The following is a 22,604-nucleotide window of genomic DNA, read 5'->3' on the forward strand; positions in this document are numbered from 1 at the left end:
CAGTTACTCAGCTTAATGCTGAATGTCTTTTCATCAGCAGCAGAAAGGAAGGGAGAGGCTTGGGTTGCTCTTCCTTGACATCTCAGACATTATTCAGGACTATAGTCATGTCATGCAAATATTTAATCAGTCCCTGAAAATTGTCAGCAAGAAGCAGCATTCTTCACTTATTACTGGTATTGCTGTAACAGCACTCAAGAAATAAAGAGGGGCACACTAATCCTCTGTCCTTCAGCTAGACTACTGGGAATTCTCACTCCATCAGTAAAACATGTCTGCCAAAATCAAGATATAAGGTCTTGAAGACCATTTCATTTGAGAAAACATGAAAAGGGGCACAAAATCTTGAAACAGAAGACGATTTTTGATGGGGGGTGGGAGGTGAAGATTGATCCCAAATGATCCCATATCCAGAGAAGACAATGTTTAAACCCATGGTATATGACTTATAACTTCAGGAAAAAAATTTAATCCAAATTCCAACAAACTCAACCCTGGTGAAATACTGAATTTGTATGAGAATGAAACTAGTCTCAAAAATAACTTTTTATATTTAAAAAACAGATTTTGAGAGAGAAATTATTACACGTTTGGCTGTGTAGGGAGAGGATTTGTGTTGACAAGTCAAATAAAAAGGGGGATGAGGACCAAATGTCCAGAGAGATGCAAGCCTATGGCATCGGAGCCAGCTGGCCAGCAGGTCAGGAGTGTTCCACAGGGCAGACTTCCTAAGAGTAGGTCACCAGAAATTGAGGGCCTCAAGTAACCAATTGGGAAGCCAGACAGCCTGGATTACTCCACAGCTAAAAACTAAGTCCTTAGTTTTCCCATCCATGATAGACTACTGAAGGAGGCTCCAGAAAAGGTCAAAGCTGGCTTACAAAGAGGACTTTTACTGTCCCTCAGTTTGTAAATGGCCCTTTTCTGGTGGTAATATAAGAAAGCTCCCTAACATCACCCTCTCAGTATTTTTTCTAGACTGTCCAGGATACCTTCTCCAGACCACCACAGAAACTATGACGGTACTCCAAACAAATAGAGAGGCTCAGGTGCCAACTCCCAGGATGTCTCCTTATCATGGCCACCTTGCAGGTTTAGGCAAGGGCTCTGGACAATAATGGATGGGAGGGCAAGGCTATGTGAACAATTGAGTTTTGCAATCCAGAGAGCCCTGTCGACCACAGCTCCATAAATTCAGATAAGTCACTTAAGAACAAGGAGAACAAACAAAGCGATTAGCCCAGGACAGTGCCAATTTATGGCTGCTGTCCTAGAATAATTGTAAATAGTGCCTCATTACTCTTAAATATCCCAATTTGGGTTCTGTATTATCTGGGTGCCCTATTAAAGACACCATTTACAAAAATGATCTTCTGACTGAAAAATGGAGGCAAAAAAATTGTTTGTATGTAGAAACACAATGTAGATAGCTAAAATAGATTCTGCTCAGTAAAGAACTATCCCAGATAAATTGGTAATAAAAGGTACAGTATTAGAGAAATGTGGACCCTTTTTTAATTGCTTTCTTAGTTTCTTCATCTTTGTGTGGGCAAGAGCAGTGGTGGTAGGGGGCATAGTGTACTGTGTGAAATTATTAAAACCTCTTAAAAGGCCTTCAGGGGCCTCTAAGTAAAGATTTCATACAAAGTAGTAGTATTATGACTTGTTATAATTGATCAAAAGGTCTTAAAAAGCAATAATATAGATTCAGTTGAAAGGTCTCTGAGCAAGAGATAGTGAGGGAAATGGGAGGGGATAAATTTATGAATGGCTGTGAAACCATCTCTTCAGTCTCATGAAGAATATAGAACTGGTCTCTGTGGGACGGAACATACAGATACACTTGCACACACCCGCAATGACCAAAACCCAACAGGTATATCAGGATGCAACGAGAAACTCAAACTTTTGTTTTGCGTTTTTTGTCTTTATTTGAGGGAATGGCAGCAGGTTCAGTGGAGCATTTTTGTGTTAGAAAATTGTGGCAAGGAAGAGAAACCTTAATTGCTTTTAATTCTTTGCAGAGAACGCTTTGCTTTGCCTTTGAGAGTGGGCTAAGCTAATTGTCCTACCAGATCGATGCGAGATTGAAGAGTCGATGGTGGGTGCATTTAGAGCCTGGAAGCAAAGGATGGAGGCTGCTTCTTGAAGCAGAGAGGCACGATGGTGAGCCTTTGGCTATTTCAGAGTCTTGCTGGCATCTCTTTAATATCCCCTGGTCATTCTGTAAATCACAATCAGCATGGAGACCACTTCGCAACACTCATTTTATTTCTCCTTTTTTGTTTATTGCTGAAAAAGTCATGAGAACCTTGCGAATTATAACATAAGAGGGCCTAAAATGATGGTGATTTTGTTCTTCTTCATCCAAGAGGTAGGAATGAGCTCAGAAAAGGGTGACACGAGGAGGGGCAGAGGGAGGCCCCGTTTATTTCCTTGTAATGGCCCCAGTCTAAGTTCCCTTTTATCCATTTAGGCCCACACGACAAGTTCACCCTGGAAATCTCTTCAGCTTGGCTGCGTGCAGATGTAATCGGACCTGCTCTGGGCAGTCCTAATTGCAAACACATTTCTCTCCCTCCGCAGCCATTCCTCAGCAGGCAGTGGTCAGAGCTTTGCCAGGGTTTTCTGGCATCATTTTCCTGCTTTGTTTCCAAATCCGCATTTTTCTATGAGAAAAGATGTATGAGAGATTGTAAACAGGATAATTATATGGCAATATGATTTCCAATGCAGGCTTTCCTTGTAGATTATTTCGAATATGTAGGGGTTTGTTTTGGTGTGTTTCTTTTTTCCACTCCGCCTGTGAGTCAGGGAGATAAAATGTTGTTTTGAAAGCACAAGTATATGGATCCACTAGAAACCTCCTATGGTGTTAAGACGTTTTATGAAAGATTATTGGGAGAAATAGCAAACAAAAGAGGGAGAAGGGAGGAAAGAGTAGGTTCACGAGTCTCTGGCATTCGGCTAACATTGCTGTGGACGTGGGGTCTAGACAATGTGTCCTCTCCTTTCTAGAACAGCATGCAGAAGGGAGAAAAACAATGCACAGAGAGCTGCAAGTTCAAAATATTACGAAGTTACAAAGTTATCCTGTCTGAGATGACAATGTTTGGGGTGCAGGGGAGGGGATGGTGTAGGGAGGGTAGCTGTTTGAATCTGATTCTTTGGAAGGACCGGTCCTCCTGTCCTTCCCTTATGCTTTCGCTAAACTTTGCACTGCAGTTTGTAAAGTCAGATGGTTCTGAATCTAAGGATGGGTTGGAGTAATGTCAAACACATGCTCATCCTTCAAATTGCATGCAGAGACAGCACATTTATTTATTTTGGTGCGTAATATCATATGATTTGCGGCAGTTTGAGCTAAGGGGCACATCAGGGTCCCTCCTGACAGCCACACAAGCTGTGTGGCACAACTCCGGGCTGCACTGGACACATGGATTTATGGCGTGATTGGTGCCCCTGGAGCTCTATAGCAAAGAAGCCCTGGGACGAGCTGTTTTTTCACTGATGGTTTGTCTTCTGTGCCTAGCATGTTGCCTGGCATGTATTAGGTACTCAATAAATTTTGTTGAAAAAATTGCTAGTCTGCCACCAGAAGATTCAGCTGGTTAATAACCAAAGTACCTCTGAAAAATGAACTATTGATACATTCCCTCCACAGCCAGAGATGCAGGATAAAGTACCATCCTGCCCTCAGGAAGCCACAGTTTAATGAGAAAAACACGACTACAGGAGTTGTGTAAACAGAGCACACTAGGAAAGTCAGGAAAGGTTCCACATAGAGGATGATGTTGGCAAACCAAACTTTGCATTCTACAGTCCCAGATGTCAAAGAAAATAATGCCATGCCTGATCTTATTATTTCTTTAGTTTTCAGGAAGAGGGGGAGACTGAAACATTGGAACACAAGGATGACTCCAGATATATTAGAATCTGTTCTTGTTTTAAATGACGGAAACTACCATAATCTTCTTATGTATCTCATTCAAATGTAACAAGTTCTCTTTCTGAAGAATTCTTCCTTCGGATATGGTGGGACAGCCTCATGCTGAAGAGTCGGGAAATCCTAGGCTGATACTCATTAGTTGAGTGGTCTTGAGAAAATTATTTATTATGTCTTCTGATCCCTTAGCTATAAAATGGGAATAGTGTATGTCAAGTAACCATAAATGCCATCCCCTCTTTCACTATCCTCCACCTGAAGGCACATTTTATATGATGAAGTTTTTGTAAATAACCTACTTAATTTGGGGAATGGTTGATAACCTTCAAATGTCAGTAAATGCTTCAAAGATTCTTAGACAGCTAATAGTTTGCCTCTTAATCTTCTCAAACCTAAACAACAGTAACACTATTTCTTTTTCAAGAGCTTCCTGAAGGAGGCATGTAGTGAGACTCAAAAACATCAACCTGGACTGTCAATGGTTTATCTTAGTTAGGAGAATCTTAATACTATCAGGGACCACATCAACAAGTGTTAACTGACAATGTAAATTTTTGTCACCAGCAGTATTCTTCAGGCACTCCATTTATTACATTAGCAAGGCAAATGAAATCTTTCACAGACTATTTTAAAAATTAACTATATTATATAAGTTTATTTTTTCATTACTGCTAATTACATCTTCATTTTAAAAGTTCTTGACTACTATGTCTAATTTCACTCTAGGAGCAATTAAAAATTTGCCGAAGATGTAGGAAAGTACATTTGAAGGAAACACTTGAAAGACGCTCAGCAATCTCTATTACCCACATAACTAGAGGCAATAGGAAAACTCTGATCAATGACATTTTAGTTGATTCCCAGGACTCATTTATAGCAATTCAGTTGAATTTACTTCAACTTTCCCCCTAAACGACTTTCCTCATGGCTGCTAAGTAACAAATTCTCTTTCTTAGTCCGCTGGTTATGTCATTAATTATCATCAATATTCCGTGCCCCCTCCCCCCCAGATAAAACAGAGTAGGAAGGGAAATCAGAGCTTTATGTAATTAGACCCTGGCTAATACATTGGCTCAATAGCTCAGCTATGACTAATTCTACAGTTAATTTTAAATTATCCATCCACAGATAATGCATAAGGCAATAATTATAGAGTGTTTATTGTGCGACATCTGCTTTGGTAGGTACTGAGAAACAAAGACGAACAAGACTATAACCTCCCTGAAGACATTTTTTTCACTACTGTATCTATCCTCAGCACCTAGGATAGTGTCTAGTATGTTGTTGAGTCTCCATAAATGTTTATTGAGTGAATAAATGAATAAAGAAATGACAACATGGTTCTTTCCATGTTGTCACAGTTTAGGTGGGGAAATTGACATGCACACTGTTAATTCAGTACTGCACTGCCCATAGTGGTCTCCTTCCACCCCCTCTTCGTGATTGCCAGACATCCTTTCAACCACCTTACAAAGTCTTTTTTAAATTACAGAGGAAAACGGAAAAAGATTTAAAGTAAAAGAAGCTTGGCTTTAATTTTCTGTTCCACTACTAGCTGTGTGACTGCGGACAAATTATTTACCAATTTTTATCTCTAGTCTCTGATTTATCAAATGGAGGTAATAGTACTTGCCATGTAGTGTACTCTAGACAATTAAATGACATTATATAAAACCTCTCGCCCAGGGTTTGTCACATACTAATTATTTAAGTAACTGTGAGTTTCCCATTTTGATCCTTTTTTTCTCTTCCTCCCTCTAGCTTTGTCTCCCAGACTGCATTAGCCTTTCCTCAGGATCATTGTCCTTCTAATCACTCTAAACCAGTGGTTCCCCACCATGACTGACTTCAGAATCACTGGGCCCAGCCCAGCCCTATAGAATGAGAATCTCCTGAGTGAGTCTAAAAATCCATAGGAGGCTCACTCTCACCCCAGCTGATTCTGATCAGCCGTGTTTGGGAACCACTGCTCTCTACCAATCAGATGTTGCTTAGGGCAGTGGTTCTCAAACTTGAGCGTGTATTAGAATTATCTGAAGGGCTTGGTAGACTATAGATTGCTGGGTCTCACCCGCAGAGTTTCTGGTTCAGTAGATCTGGAGTGGGGCCTCAGAATTTGCATTTCTAACAAGTTCCCAGGGGGTACTGATGCTTCTGGTGCAGGGACCACACTTTGAGGTCTTGCTTTAAGGTCTTGCTACTCAAAGTGTGATCTGCTTACCAGCAGCAACAGCATCACTGGGGAGCGTCTTAAAATGCAGAATCTCACACACCATCCCAGGTTTACATTAAAGTTTGAAAAGCACAGATTTAGGAAAGAGCTTCATAAAGGGAGATTTTAAAATGGAGGTTCCTGGGCTCCATACACTAGAGATGCTGATAGAGTCCAAGAAGCTGCATTTTAGTAAGCTCCCCCATGTCCTTCAGATGCATGCAATTCATGAACCACACCTAGAAAAGCACTGCTAAGCTGCCGAATCAGTAATGGTGCTTGCTAGTGAGTATGCAACATTCAGCCTGGCCAGCCTTGCTACTTGTCTTGCTGTAGCAGGGATCCTACCAACCAGGCAATCACATTGCACTTATTTTTTTCTAGGGATCAGTCAAAGAGATTGTGTGTGCTTCTCAGCAATCTCATCATGCCTTGTTAGAATAAGATAAGGATTGAATGAATTCATTTCGAAGACAGAAGTCAAGTTTGGAGAAGAATGTCCGAAACCATTACTTAACATCCATTAGTCAAGCCTGTCTTAATCATGAGTAACAGAAACCCACTCTATCTAGCACACACACACACACAAAATGAAAAGGTGAGTTTTCTGCAAAGATACAAGGTATCTAACAAAACACAAGGGAAGGAAGTACAATCGGACCTCATCTCTGGATGGTCCAGAATTGAGCTTATTCTCTATGGCAGATTATATTTTCCCAAAATGGCCACAACAGTATTTTACATCCCACATGCTCTTCCTGAGCCTTGCCACTGCTACACCAAAATTTGAAATCTATGCCCTCTTCTCTTGAAACTGTGTGTGCCTTTGTGACTGCCTTAACTAATACAGGACCATGATAGGAGAGTGTAGATGACTTGTGAAGCAAAGTTATGTCATAAGAGTTGATACGGCTTCCACCTGGCTCTCTCTGTTGGAACTTGCCCCTAGAAATCTTAGCCTCGAGAAGTCCAGCTGTCCAGAAGCTGCCAGTGGGATAGACTACTTGGAAAGACCACACGGAGATAGAGAGAGATGCCCATGGAGCTCCATCTGTTCCAGCCCCCAGCTGTTTGAGTCTTCTCAGCCCAGGAACCAGACATGTAAGGAAGTCATCAAGATGATTCCAAGGGTTTTGTCTGACTGCAACCACATGAGAGACTCCAAGGAGAAGCACTCAGCTAACCCCAAAACTGTGGGAGAGATTAACAATTGATTGTCGTTGCTTTACATCACTATGTGGGAGTAGCAATTGGAATAGTCTTGCTGTTTGTCTAGAACCCTGTGATTTTACCCCTCTGCTTCTCTCTGCACATCTGCTTTATTCTCCTCTTTCTGTCTGCAGACAAGGCTCATGCATTTGTCCATGTACACACAACAATATGGCTGTTTGGCCAGACTACATGCGCTACAGAACTGCTTCTTAAACCTTAATGTGCAGAGGAATCACCTAGAAATATTGTCAAAAGTCAGATTTGGATTCTGTAGTTCTGTGGTAGGACCTGAGAGTCTGCATTTCCAACAAGTTCCCAGATGATGTTGCTACTGCTCTATGGACCTCTAGACTTACCTTTGCCATTTCTCTCTCTCTCTGCCTCTCTTCTTATCTTGAATCATTTGAAAACAAGATGTAGACCTCATGACAGTTCAGCAATAGATCCTACAGCAAAATTTTTCTGAGAACAAGGACATTCTTCACATAATCAGGATATGATTATATATGCCAGAAACTTAATTCATTAAAAAAAGCCTTATCTAAAATATAGTCCATATTCAAATTTCCTGATTTGTCTCGGAAGTCTTCCAGAGCACTTTTTTCCGTTTCAATCCTGGATTCAGTCAAGGATCATGCATCTTTGATATCCTATATTCTAGAATAGTTGTTCTACCTTTTGTTGAAATGCCTTTTTTGAGATTGTATTCTTGGAAAGTCCAGGACTGTTGTCTAATAAAATGTCCCACAATCCAGATTTGATTGCTTCCTCATAAATATATTCAAATTATACATTTTTTTTTCAAGAACACTTCATAGCTACCAGTTCCATACTTCACATTGCAACACATCAGGAGGCTCATGATATCACTTTGCCTCTTTTTTTGGTGATTTTAGGTTACATCACTTAATTATGGTGGTGTTTCTTGTGCTCTATTTTTAAGTGCAAAGAGATTTTTTTCAAGAGGGGCCCCAGGTGACTTCCCCTCTCATCTCATTGGCCAGAACAGATCACATGGTCACCACTTATGCACTCAATGACAAAGGAGAAGGATGTCCTGTGACTGGATTAGAACAATCATGATTCCATCCTTGCGGATGAGGAGAAACCCAGCCTCCCTGGAAATGAAGCTTTGTCAACCTTAGGAAAGTTGACAAACAAAGGGAGCTATTAGCCTAGAAGAATGGCATTTGGGTAGACAATCAAGAGTGCTTGCCACACTTACCTAACATTACAGAGCTAGTTCGAAGAAAAACTGCTCTCTTATTCCTATTCCAACACGGCATGCTGCCTCGGCAGGAGATTAAGGATTTATTGCTTATAAAATACTTTATAGGCCTACTGTGAGAAATCCAATATTTATTTGCCTTGAAAGATAAAAACAGAAATTTATTTTTTCTTATTTTCTTTACAGCTTTTCTTAATCCATGATTCTTCACAGTATGACAATGATATAGCCATATATATCCTGTGCAAAAACCCCACATTTTTTCCTTACAAAATAGGCCAATAATTTACACACGGAATAAGTTCATGGAATGTAAATACTATAGTTTTAAAGCATTTTCCACTCTATTATTCTTTTTAAAAGTTCTAGAGGTAGAAAACAAAGGATTTCTAACTCTCTCAGGACAAGATGCCAAAACTGTGGATGCTTTTATGAAGTTTAACAGGACTATTAGTAATGGTCATCCAAGCCTCTGGCATCTGCAGAATTGGGTTGGATATTCGCAAATGTAGTTTTCTTATGAGAATTCCGGCACTTTGGAATTTTGTTCCAGCTGGAAACTAGATATGAGAAACATTAAGTTGATTCCGAATCTCAGGAAAGACTTGGTTTAATTCTGAAAATCAAATGTAGCGTCTTGGGGCTGAGTACAAGGGTCATTGGTTGTGCCAACCAAGCTGTATTTTTCTCTCAGCTGTAGTGTCTATTGTTCGGCACCTTCAGAAGTGGGATAGGCAGCTGTCTACATCCTGTGATTCAAAGAGTCAAAGACAGTTCTTTTACCAACTTGTACAGTGCCTGAAGTTTTTACCATTTGAGTCTTAAAGTCACTCCTTATTCCACTTCCAGAGAAGCTCTCTACCCCCGCCCAACCTCATCCTCATCCTCACTGGGCCAAAGTTGTTTCCCCTCTTTGGATCTTTTTAAGGGGCCCCAAAGTTGATTCTGCATAAGCCATAATTACCCCCACACCTCTGTCTTGAGCATCAGCCAGCATTTTAGCAATAGAATTTTAGGTTCCATCGAAACCTAAGCGCACAGAGGCCCCGAGAGCCATGTCTAGAGGAGAGGAGTGCAGTTGTGGGGAAAGGAGAGAACACTGAAGCCGGTGTTTACCTGCTTCACAGTTTTGTCAAAACCAAGCTCCCATTTTTAGAGCTGACCACCCTGTTTTCTACAACCACTAACCTCAATCTTCACCAACTCCTTCTTTCTTTGCTGTAACCTTGACTCCAGTAGAATGGTGCTTGTGATTTATTTAACCTTGTTTCATCCTGAAACAAAAAAAACAGGAGATGGCCAAATACCACAGAGAACTGTGGGGTTATTTTTATATGGGCACCAAACAAGATTTCTACATAGATTTGTCATGTCTTCCATACAACGAATGGGTTTTTAAAACATGGAGAGATTTCTCAAAACTATTATTCCAGCTATTTTGTTCTTTGGCATTTACCCACATACCCCAAGGGAGGTAGATATGAAAAAACAATATTTGACCACGTAGCTATAGTTACAGGCCACAGACAGCCAAGGGAGCAGAAATTTAAAGATGAATGTAATATGCAACTTTGCCCTGATTCTGTCTCCCTGGATAAACCCTACTCACCACTTAAATCTAAATGTTCCCTAGTCCTAGATAATTGACAGGCAGTGGGAGAAGGCAAAATCAAGTAGAAATTGAACAGTGAATAGAAAAGCACCTCCTTTCCAAGAAAATTTCCATTTTATTGTGGAATGATGAAAATGCCCCGTTCTTTTGTTTAGATAAATTCCGATAGTGTTTATGCTGATTTCTCCACAGAGAGAAAAAGAGTCTATTTCTTTGAAAAGCCATTGACGCAAAAAGACTCAAGTTCAATTTGGTTTCATCCTGAAGGTTTGAAGTAAAACAATTCTTTGTAAGGATTTATAAATAAGACATTCATTAATTAAGCTTCACAAGATCACTTTGAAGTGAATACTACTGAATTCATTTAACCAGTGATGAGATTCTGGCAGAGAAATTGAGCAATTAGACTTGTGCAGTAAAGCATTTAAAAGCCTAAAAAGAATCCAGGAGTTACCAATGCCTCATTCTGCGTGTTGAATTACTCTCAGATTTGGAATCAGATAGAGCATACAATTGCAGTAGGAAGGGAATTCTGTTGTGACCCAGATAGAGCTGTAGGTATAACCTACACAAACTGCTTAGAGTATCAGTATTTCCCATTTGGAACAGATATCTAATACATGTCACAGCTGCAAGAAGAGGCTTCTGGGAAGTCCGTGAGTGCTTTCAGAGTCCTTTCACAGAACTGAACATCTGTTCTGACCTCTTCTGCAGTTCTGAGGCAACCTCGTCTCCCAAGTCAGTGCTGCTACTAAACATTTCTGATATTAATGGCCCAAAATCCTCTTGGGTATCAAAGGCTTTTCCCCAAGGTCAGCCTAATGATCTAACTTAGACATAACTATGCCTGCCTCTGGTCCTCTCTTTCCATATTCTACCAACATCTATACATGTCAACTCACTGTTGGTCCCCAAGTCCAGCCATTTTTTGTGGTCACATCCTTTTCAGTTTTATTCAGGACCTAATTATAGTAATTTTTAATTTCTACATTCACTTCTTTCCTGACTATCTGTCCTTCCGTCTATTGCCAAGATTTCTGTCATTTTGTCATAAAGAACATCTTCACTGTCTGCCCATCACCCATTGGTCCAAGTCACTTCTCCCCTTGAATTTCAGGGTCTTCTCCCCTGATGGCCAGTGTCTCTTATTCTCATCTCTTACTCAGGCAAGCAAGCCATCTCTAGGTGTCCAGAGGCTCAGGCATCCTCCTTTTGCCTCTATGTCTTTGCTACAGTGATATATCCCTCTGGTTCCTTTCTGTGTCTTCAGCATCACCTCATCTACTAACCTTTAATCGATCCTGATGCCCCATTTCTTGTCCATGCTTCCCTTGTACAATTACACATATTAATTCAATGAATATTTATTGATCCGTCCTACGTACAAAGCACCATATGTAACAATACAAGAATAATTTAGATATGCATCCTGAACTTGAGGACCTTACCATCTATAGATGGGTAAGATGTAGAGGGGTAACAGAAATAATTCCAATACACAGAAAGCATTAAATGCCACTAAAATGATATCAGTAAGACGATATGAGAGTTCAAATCCAGGAAAAACTACTTCTTAAAAAGATGAACAAGAGCAGAATAGGAAGAATTCATGGAAGGTGTAGCTTCTTAGCATAGCCTTGCAGACAGATATACCAGACAAAGGAAAGTATTCCAGATGTTAAAACTGTACCAGCAAAGGCACAGAGTGAGGAGGAAACCAGGGGTAAGAGAAACAGGACAAAGTTCGGGCTGGCTAGAAGTTAGAGTATACAAAAGGATGCTTGGGCAAGGAAATATGAAGCCAGGCACACAGCATTGGAATGATATGCTAAAGTGTATAAACTATTGTTTTGAAGCCATTGAAAGCTGTGATGAGGAGTGAGATGCTGTGTGCTGGACTCTAGAAGATTAAGCCGGCATTGGTGCCAGCAAAAACAAGGGGAAGGAATTTTAGGAAACTAATACAACAACTACAAGGAAAAAAGCATTGAGAACCTGAACTAGGACAGTGGCAGTAGAATGAGAAGGAAGAAATATATCTAAGAGAGATTCGAAAAGTAGAATCAACAAAAATTGACAACTGGCTGGGTTAGAGAATAAGAAAGACTGGAAAGGAGAAAGTGACTCCAAGATTTTGTAATGGTGCTGGTATATGGATGCACTAGACAGATAGTTGCTCTTTTATGCAGTCAACAGATACTTGTTGAGCACTTACTGTGTGCCCAGAACTAGGCAAGAAGTTGGAGATAGAGTAGTAAATGAAAAAAGTAGACTGCCATGAGGGAGCTGCCAATCTAAAGGAAGAGCTAGATACATAGAGAAAGTGGTAGAGATGCTGTGATAGATGCTGGCTTAGAGTACAGAGGGAGCTCAAGAAAGGGATGCTTAAGTTGCTGTTGGATGGAAAGCTCCTCAGAGACTAGGTTGTGTAAGAGCCAACTGCATATACCATATGCACAACTGTTGAAAAGCTCATCTTCTCTGAGAATATTCCTCTCCCAGTCCTTGGGTGCCTGCATCCCAGCCTCAGTTGAAAGGAATACATGGATCACGCTGCATTCTTTCTTTCGTTGTCCATTGTTACCCAAAAGACGTGATTTCAGTTGCAGTTGTATCAGGTAATGGTATCAGGTGATGTGACACGTGGAGGGGAAGGAAGGAGACCAGCAGCTTTATGTAGTGCAAAGAGCTCTAAATTCAGAGTCATTAAGCCAGACGTGCTCTCTGGTTCCCACATTCACCAGCGGGGTGAACTTTAACAAGTATTTAACTTCTCTTGGCCTCCGTTCTCTTAATCACAGAATAGTGATTTTTTTTAAAAAAAATCTGCTTTCCTTACATCATATTTTGTTGTAAAGATAAAAAAATAAATATAAAAGCAATCTGCAAAACATAAAATATTATGAGTTATAAAATATTACTAAATATGTCTAAGTATTTCAGTCAAGGTTCCTACAGAAAGCAAATGGCACACTCACGTTAAATTAGAGGAGAGTTAATTTACAAGGAGACTGTTTACGAAGTGCAGGCAGGCTGAAGGGAATAGTGTCGTACTCCAGGGCAGGTAACATCAGAGGAGCTGTTACCATATCTGCACCCAAAGGGACAAGAGGCATGAGTCACTGTAGAAACTGGAAAAGTGAAAGTCCTAGGGGTTGCAGAAGGCTGTCTGTAGGCAACATAGCGAAGAGAAAGCCCAGGAAATAAATATCTTCGTCACGCTCCTCCTTTCCTCCAGTCAGCTTCTAGGGTCCATTGACCAGAGCCAACTAGGAGTCAGAGAGGGAGAGATCCTGGCTCGTGTAGTCCATCTAGGTTAGCCTCTGGGATCAGTGAGTTGGGTGGAGAAGGCATCTGGCCCAACATCAGTGGTTTTCTATTAATCTGCTTTATCAAACATAAGAATCACCTGTGGGAGCTTGTTAGCCATGAGCATCCTATGTGCCCAGGACTGCCGTGTTACTGAGCATCCCACAGATTCTCATGCACATGGTTGATGGACCACATTTTGAGAAGATAAAAATAGATAGGTTAATTTCTTGATAAGTTATTAAGTTATTTAAAGGAGCTTAATCAAGTTCTTTTGCTTTATCATGGGGAGACCTTAGAGTAAGTTCAGACTAACCCATCAGGAAAGAAGGCATTCAATCCTCTCTTCCCAAGTGACTTATATGTCCTGGAGACTGCGTGTGTGAGCCACAGGAGTTTGCATTTTTGCTAGGACTCATCACTTGGCATAGTTCAAAGGGACTCTAAGACCTTCCTTTGCTTCTGGTAGGACCCAAATCAGCCCAGAAAACAAAGTCTGGACACAATGTTATGTTTCCTCATACATTTGTTAGGCAAATTATACAGAACATCACTCCACAGAGAAGAGTTTTTAATTCTTTTACAGAATGCTGTTGCACTAGAAATTATCGCGTTTTCTCCATCTTTGTATCCCCAGTACCAGCGCATTGAATACATGTTAAGTGCTCAGTAAGTGCCAATGGCCACCATTTTATCACTGGACGGAAAGGGAAAATGAGTGCAGTTTAAATGTCTATTGTAAAGTCTAGTATGCATTTCTAAAAAAACAAAAAACTTTTTTTTTTAAATGAGAAAGTTAAACTTCCATTTAAAACCAAACCCAACAAAAGTCAACAAGTTGTAAGATTGTGTGAGGTTGCAATGTTCCTCAAGCATCCTGAGCTGGTCCCTGGGAAAGAGAACCCTGCAGACTGCAGTTTGCCATTCCTCTTGGGCTGCCACTTAGCATTTTGTACTTCTGTGCAGTTGTTATTCAAAGTAACTAAAATTTTTTAGAAATGGTTAACTTGTGAGGATGATGCCACAGTGGAAACGTAGGCTTCCCTTTTTGTGTCTTTCAGGGTTTCTGTCATATACCTCTTTTCCTACATGTGTAACTCAAAACATCACATCTTACCAAGTCCATTTCATAGCTTCAGCCTGAGTGAATTTATTTCATTCCAGCCTACACTGCCTGTGCAACACCTGTTCCCTGCAGAAGACATTAAGGATTTTGTGCACACCTACACAGATTCTTGGGGCAGGAATCACAGCCGTTTGTAATTTAACTGTAACTGTAATCCTGAGTGTGAAATAGAACTAAAATAGTCAGTATGAGATATTAAAATAAGGAATCATGCAGATGATCCTTTCTTGATAAGGTCAAAAGTGTAAAATAAAGAACAAGGTAGTTATTCAATAATTTCCAAAAGTAGTGAGACAGTTTTATTATTTTATGAATATGGATAATGTTTTCAAGATTTCCTTACACAGAATGAAACAGCCTATCACCATAGGAGATCTCTTTACTGCACCTCTTTTCCTGCTTTTATATCAGTCCTATAGAGAGATAATAATTAGTTTCTAGACTCTCAAATGCACTCATTTATTCTGACCTTCCTAGCCAGAGAAAGTAAGTTCTTTGTTATCTGAAAGAAAATAACCCAAATACCAGCATGTCATCATCCTAAACTCTCTAGGTTTGACTAAGTATGATTGTATATATGGTACTAATTGTTTTCCAATGGTTTCTGTATTAGATGGTTGCTTTCCGCTTTAAGTAACAGAAGCCCCAACTAAAAATGGCTCAAAGAATAAAAGTATTTATTTTCTCTGATCACAAGGAGCCCCAAATAAGGGAGGCTCCAGGATTGTTTAACTCAGAAGTTTAATCGCATTATCAAAGACCCAGGTTCTCCCCATGTTTTTACTCTCTCATCTGAATTTCTAGACTGAAAAAAGGACAGTGTATCAATCAGGGTTCTCCGAGAAACAGAATCAGAAGGATATCTATCTATCTATCTATCTATCTATCCATCCATCTATCCATCCATCTATCTATTTTATCATAGTTTGGCTTGTTCGGTTGTGGAAGCGGAACAGTCTGAAATCCATAAGACAGCACTGCAGGCTGGAAACCCAACAGGAGCTTATCCCGCAGGCTTGAGGCAGAGTGTCTTCTTCCTCAGGGAAACACCATCTTGGCTCTTAAGACCTTTCAACTGATTGAAAGTCCAACTAGATTATCAAACATAACTTCCTTTACCTAAAGTCAACTGATGGTAGGTAGTAGCCACATCTACAAAATACCTTCATAGCAACACCTAGATTAGTGTCTTATTGAATAACTGGGTACTATAGCCTAGCCAAGTTGACACATAAAACTATCAAATATAGTTTCTTCCTTGTGCAACTCTAAGAGCAAAGAAATCTTTTCCAGAAGCCCTCCAACAGATTTCTTCTCAATGTCCATTGGCCAATGCTGGATTTATACCCTTAATGAAATCAATACTTTGCAAAACAAATGAGGTCAAGTTTGGTTTAAACCAATTGAGTTTTAGCTGAGCCATGTGGGGCAAGAGTAGATGTTACAACTAAATTTGGACTACGCCCCATGGAAGAAGGAGAAAGTTGCTGTTGGTTAGGCAAAAAGAGAATCTGGGACATAGTAAGAGCTCAATAAATATTTGAATTAATGAATAAGTCAATGAATGAATGGTGATGCACACCAAGGATAATGAGTGCAGTGATTTTTTCCAAATATATAGGCTGGTCAAGACATGACTTCAGCAGGCAAACAATATATATGCTGTATGCCTGATGTGCGACTCTTGTTTGTTTGCTGTCACATTCAAATCTTTGCCATATGCTGCTAGGCATTATCACTCATAAATGCTAGGTGGATGCTAACTGTGCTCAAGGGGCTGAACTGGAAAAGAAATGCAGAGAAATACTATTCTGAGTTAATAACCTATTTAATTTAGTGCAGTAAATCTAAGCACTTTCATGTTGATATTCTTAAATGCCTAATTCTAAAACACACACCAAGATATTATTTTTTTTATAAATAAGACTACAGTTTAGAGACATCTAGGAAAACAGAGAACCTCACCTGAGGGCAATGCATTTCTCCACGGAGTATCAAAGTGTGCTCACAAAAAAATGATGCTCTTCTTGTTGCACTTGTTACAGAGCTCTTTGTTTATGTTTAACTGTCTTGTCAGGATGTGTTCTGACCAAGAGTCTGAGTTCATAAGACACATGATATAGGAACAAGATGGAGATATGTTCAGAATAAATGGAATATTGTGCACACACACATTACTACCAACACACCCAGTATTTACTATTTTCTCACCACCTTAATAATTAGGGACTGTGTTACATTCCTTTTGTACTAACTTTTCAGGGAAAATACTCAGTTGGTCAACAGGAAATTATTTTCCAGTTGTCTGAATAAAATGCAAGTTTATGTGTTAAAAATATTATCGGAAACTTGGGAGGAGCTCCTGCAGATAAGAGGAAGTCTGTGACTAATTTCTCCTTCTTAAGCACTTTGAAAACTCTTCATCTCCTTTCTTTCTATGTGGATCCTGGCGCACTTGCTGCCATGTATTAGTCTTGTAACCCTGGCACAATTTTTTAATCTTTTTAAGATTTAGGTAGTTTCTTTCCATGCAAAATAGGAAGAACAATAGTTTTCTGAAATGCCTTAGAATGCTCTAAATATCTGTTCCCAATGTCACTGTTTTCCACTATAATGTGATATCCTTGGGGGCAGGAATTATTACATTTTCACCTTTATCCCAGGGTACTCAATAAATGTTAGCAGTCTGAGGTAATAAAATATCTATGCCACAACAGTTAAGCTTGTACCCAAAGTATTTTTTCATTGTGGCAACATTAGTTTATAACATTATATAAGTTTCAGGTATTCATTGTTATATTTTGACTTTTGTATGGCCTACATCATGTTCACCACCAAAAGTCTGGTTGCCATCTGTCATCGTTCAAATTTGCCCCTTTACCCCTTCCAAGTATTTTTAAAGAACTGCCCTCTATCAACCTATTTTTCGCTTGTTCACATGAGCTCTTGCTATAGAACAACTTTTGTATGTCCTCCATACTTGTTCTTCCAAGTGGAGTTGTGTTGAGAGGGAAACTCTTGAGAAGGCTTTGGTTTTGGACCTTGCTTTTGGTCACCACGTCTTACTTTTAGCTAAAATTGGTTTAGGCATGGACAAAACTGTAGATGAGGCTTGTACAAGATGGGAGGTTGCTAACAAATACATATTGAGAATTATATTTGATGCATATTAATAATGAATCATCACACATTGCCGTTCATGATATGGTGGTCATTTAGAAGTTTGAATAAGAAGTTGAAAATTTAACCAGGAAGACGAAGATTCCATTGGGAAAACTGCAAAAACATGTTTACTTCATGTAGACCAAGAGAATGTGGGAAAAGCAGTGATAACTGAGAGAAAGTTTTATTAACGAAAAAAATAAAAATTAGGCCCATACACAAATATTTCCATTACACCAAAACAAAGTAGACAGGAACAGTGGTAGAGGTGTATTTTTAAAAGTGAACAAAATAACCCTCTCCCCTTTGATTAGTTGAAAGGATTTCTGGAAGTAGTTAAATTATCAAGTACTATTTTTTTTTATTTTTAATTTTTCCTTCTTCTCCCCAAAGCCCCCAGTACATAGTTGTGTATTCTAGTTGTGGCATGTGGGATGCCGCCTCACCATGCCCTGATGAGCAGTGCCATGTCAGCGCCCAGGATCAGAACCAGCAAAACCTGCCAAAGCGGAGCACACAAACTTAACCATTTAACCATGGGACCAACCTCTCAAGTGCTATTTTAATAAGATTTGACAGAGTGCCTGATGACCTAGAAGTAGAACTGAGGCTGAGAAAGGCAATCCAGGACTAGAGAGGGTACATGAGACGGAGAAGACATGGCCGCAGGGTCACAGGTGGAGAGAGGAGTGAGAAAAACTCAAGGAATAGGTGTATAAAAGAGGGATGTAAGCAGCCCAGGTTCAACATCTGGGTACCTAAGGAAGGAGAGCAGGCTCATGAATGCTGCCATCTTGAATTTACTTCTCCGAATTTTGAGCACATGGAGGGGACTTAATATCCTTATTTTAGTTCCCTGTTGGAGACCAAAAGGAACAGTGTGTTAAAATGCAATCGTTATGTCTTTTCTGGTGGATGTGCCTCTAGAAGTGCAGAAGACAAGATGGAGGCTCTTCAAAGGTGCTGATGCTCTAAGTACTTATTTTGAGACTTTTGAAGACTCTTGAGATCTTGTCATTTTCCAAATCTGAAGTGAGAAGCCAAAAATGCAATGCTACAGGGACAGGGGTTATTTTTTAATTTACTGGACTGTAAAGAAGCAATAGACATTTTTCCAGTAATGTATTGTCTATGCGGAGAAGTTTAAACCGTTTGGTTTCCCTAAAAATTGAGAGCAGGGATTTGCCACTGTCGGGGGCAGTGGGCCCTGTGGTGGGGCGGAGAGGACATATAGTGTGGCACATCATTGCTCTACCCACCCAGGAGATGAGTGGGGAGAGTAGAACCTCACCTGCCTTCCTTGCAGTGAGTTTGACTTCTAGGTGGCAATGAAAGAATGCAGGCAGCCCTTGGCAAACCATTGTGTGAACTCACTGGAGTCACATATGTACATATAAACGGTATTTAAAATCTGTAAAATCAGTCTAGATTTGGAGTTCTGTTTTCCACCTTCAGATTTCCATCTGCAGTATGAAATTATCGATCTCCAAATGTATTGCTAAGACAATTTTGCCCCTTAAAAAAAGCTCAGTCATGTCATTCTAGGTATTATGTAATGTTCTTCTATTGGGGCTACTTGAGATAATATATGTGAGCATGGTTTATAAACTGTAAAGTACTATCTATATATAAAGTTTGTGGCTATTTCATGGGCAGACTAAGCTTTGCAATGAAAGGGGAACTGTGATTGAACTGCAGTTCTCAGTCTGGAGCCCACTTTCAATTAGGATCACAGTTTCATCAATTTGTGATTTAATTGTTTGAAGTCTTCCAAGTGCCCGGCAATGTTCGTGCACTTTTTCTTCAACACAGCATTTGAACAAATATTTGAATAAGTTTAACATAAGTTGACAAAGACAGAGGCAATATTTTTGTTTTTAGAACATTAAAAGGCAGCTATTTGGGGAAATGCTCGTAAAGGATTTTGAAATCTGGCTAAACCACGGCTCTCACCAACTATCCCCCTAGTTTGTGTTCTCAGCTTCCTCCCACATCTTCAAGGGACCTGTAGAGGAGCACTCCTCACTGAGGTCAGTTGCTTCTGCAGGCTCCATACGTGTTCAGGGCCTTTAGAAGTCTAGAGAGGCCTAGGTCACTTTTTATTTTTAGACTCTTAGTGACTTAAAAATTAAGAAATACCATAACAGGGTTAACAAAATTATGGCATATTTTAAATGCTTACCCCTATCAAATGAATGCTCTTAATACACAAGAATAGATACATTAACAACTTAAGTTGATGCACAGAGCATAAATTTGAATAAGACGTAATACTCCCCTTCGATGAATTCTCAGTCCAGCAAACTGTGAACTATTATACAATAAATAATTGCACATAAGTGTTGATAGGGTCACATAACCAGAAAGTACTTGATGAATAGCCTTTTTTCACAGAAAATGACAAACTCTAAACTGAAGTTCCTTCCTGTGCAGAAGCCTGGGCCAAGTGGCTGTTCTAACCCCTTCATGGGCCCTGAATGCACCAGTCTGGCTGTTTGCCTCCCCAGGGACCCACTATCTGGGCCATTGAGGTTGCTGGGCACATATGCAGCTGCACCTTTATTCATGGCTGTTTTCAAGGTGACAGTGTGAGTTGCCATTTCACAACTGAGAAAACCCCATTGTCTTTGGCGCATCAGCAGTGCTGAAGCTTTTTTCAAGTTGGTTCTCTCACTTTGAAAGCTCTTTTCATGTTCCAAAACACCGGAGAGAACAAACTGATGCTAAATTAGGTAATCTATAGAGCAATCCATCAGACTAGAAAAAAAGTTGGTATTGCTATTTTCTTCCAGTCTGCACAGATAACACCAATATCCTAATGGAACTAAAGCACATTACTGTCTAGGGGAGAAAGAGAGAGAGAGAGAGGGAGAGAGACTGAGAAAGACTACAATAAAAAGTAGACAGTTTTCCTTCTTGAAAAACTCCATTTTGAGAAGATATATATATTCTACACAGATCCTACTTCCTGCTTGCACATTGTAATGCCTCAATATACCTGAGGATTTTTTGACCTAATGAGATTCCTCCCCAACTCATGATTCCCTCCACAGGCCCTAGATATCTCCTTTCTCACCATCAACTCAGAGCAACCGGAAGAGACTAAGAGATTAAATTCCGAAAAACAAGCCTCATCATAATGGAAAATCCAATTAACTTTAGATACAGTAGCTGCGTACCAGCAGCAGCACTGTAATTTTGCCTTCTATGAAAGTGGTTTAGCTGTTCATTAGGTAGCAAGTCAAAAATTAAACAATGCCAATTATTTTCCTTGTCCTGAGATCTAGCATTATCTGGGGAGTTAGAAGACTGACTACTGATATACATTTTAACTAGATGTAATTCCTGGAATCTTTGTTTTTTATTGTTTTATCTTTTCTGGTATGACCTGGTGTGAGGGAAAATAATTATCTCTGGGGAACCCAGACTGAACTCCTGTTCAACAGTTTGTAGATTTGGGAATGATGATATTGATAATGTTGGTGTCATTTTTAGCTTTCCTAAGTGAAAAGTGATATTAAATAGTGATATTCTCATGCTTATGCTCTCGGCTGCTTTGTGAGAGAAGTAAGAAAGCGATGGTTATCCCTGCTTACAGGGAGATTAAACTGCGAAGCCACAGGACTTGCTGAAGTCTTCATATGCGATTATTGGTAGAGCTGGAAACAAAAGCCAGGTCTTGACCCCAAGCTCAGTGTTCAGCCTCCAGACTATGCTTTCTCACATTGGCAAAGCTGACACACCCTGGGTTTCTGTTGTAACCCTTGTTTTGATTACTTTTTACAGATTTTACTTAGTTGCATTCAAAAAAAATATCCATTCTTTACCACAAAATGGTGAAGGATAGAAAGACGGTCAAGACCTAATTCCTGCCCTCTCGAGGGTTAAAACAGTACCACAAATATGAAGCAGAGAAATCACAAACAGCATATTCGACATAGAAGAAAATTATATCAAAGTCTTTTTGAAAGTAGGTAAAATATAAATTATAGATGTGCATATACATACTTATAAGTACAAAAGTGATCTTTAAAGGAGATCCATTCAGTTGGGAGTAAAGGAAAATGAGGGAAAGCCACTGAGGAAAGAGGGGAAGACTCGGAGGCCCTTCCTCCCTGTGGTTTCTTTTGGTTTAGGCGGCGTGCCCTTCCCCAGCGTTTCCCCAACTTACTGGTGTGAATAAGACTTACTGAAGGAATTTCCTTAAAAATGCAGATTCGTGGGGTCCACCCCAAACATCCAGATTCCATGGATCTACGGTGGGATCCCAAAATCTGCATTTTTAGCAAGGCTCCTCTGGCTGGGAGTCAACCTTTGGCATACGAGTTGGGAAACAGTGCTTTAAAATCATACACTCACCAGTTTTAAGGTAAGAAGAGCAGTGACTTGGAAGATGTGGATACTGTAGGGTGGTCTCTGTCAACTCTGTCTTACATCATGGGAGAATAAGACTGAGAGAGGAAAGGAAAGGAGAGGTCTAGATAGTTGACTAATACAGCCTTCTCACAGCTCAAGTACACTGGAGCACAGCCCCGTCTGCATGCGTCGGAGAAACCTGACTCCTGACATCGCTTCCCCTTTCCCTGTCTATCTCCTGCATTTCCTCTGACCCTTGTATTATGCTCCATCTGGGACACGGCTGCTCTCATTTTCCATTTATGAATAATTTGGGGCTATATTTAGGCATCTCCAGTCATTAGTACTCACATTTCTGTATACAGCCTATAAAGTTTTATTTTTTGAGAATTCTAGAAATTCATGAGAAAGAAAGCTCTTAATATTAGGTCACTTAGTCAA

At 39.9% G+C, this 22,604-nt stretch overlaps 1 long non-coding RNA gene across 2 annotated transcripts in view; it reads right to left on the bottom strand.

Annotated features, from left to right (window-relative positions):
- Positions 1-1,915: 1,915 nt before the first annotated feature.
- LOC123285010 (uncharacterized) overlaps positions 1,916-22,604 on the bottom strand; it is a 38,989-nt gene continuing 18,300 nt past the window's right edge. Inside the window, exons 4-6 of one of the 2 annotated variants that reach the window (XR_011502831.1) lie at positions 9,787-9,872; positions 7,727-9,347; positions 1,916-2,669 (exon numbers count right to left, since the gene is read on the bottom strand). This is a non-coding gene — a long non-coding RNA (uncharacterized lncRNA). The remainder of the gene's footprint in view (positions 2,670-7,726; positions 9,348-9,786; positions 9,873-22,604) is intronic. The other variant, XR_011502832.1, reaches the window with a different exon arrangement.

This window comes from Equus asinus, chromosome 4 (genome assembly GCF_041296235.1).
Source record: "Equus asinus isolate D_3611 breed Donkey chromosome 4, EquAss-T2T_v2, whole genome shotgun sequence".
Lineage (NCBI taxonomy): Eukaryota > Metazoa > Chordata > Mammalia > Perissodactyla > Equidae > Equus > Equus asinus.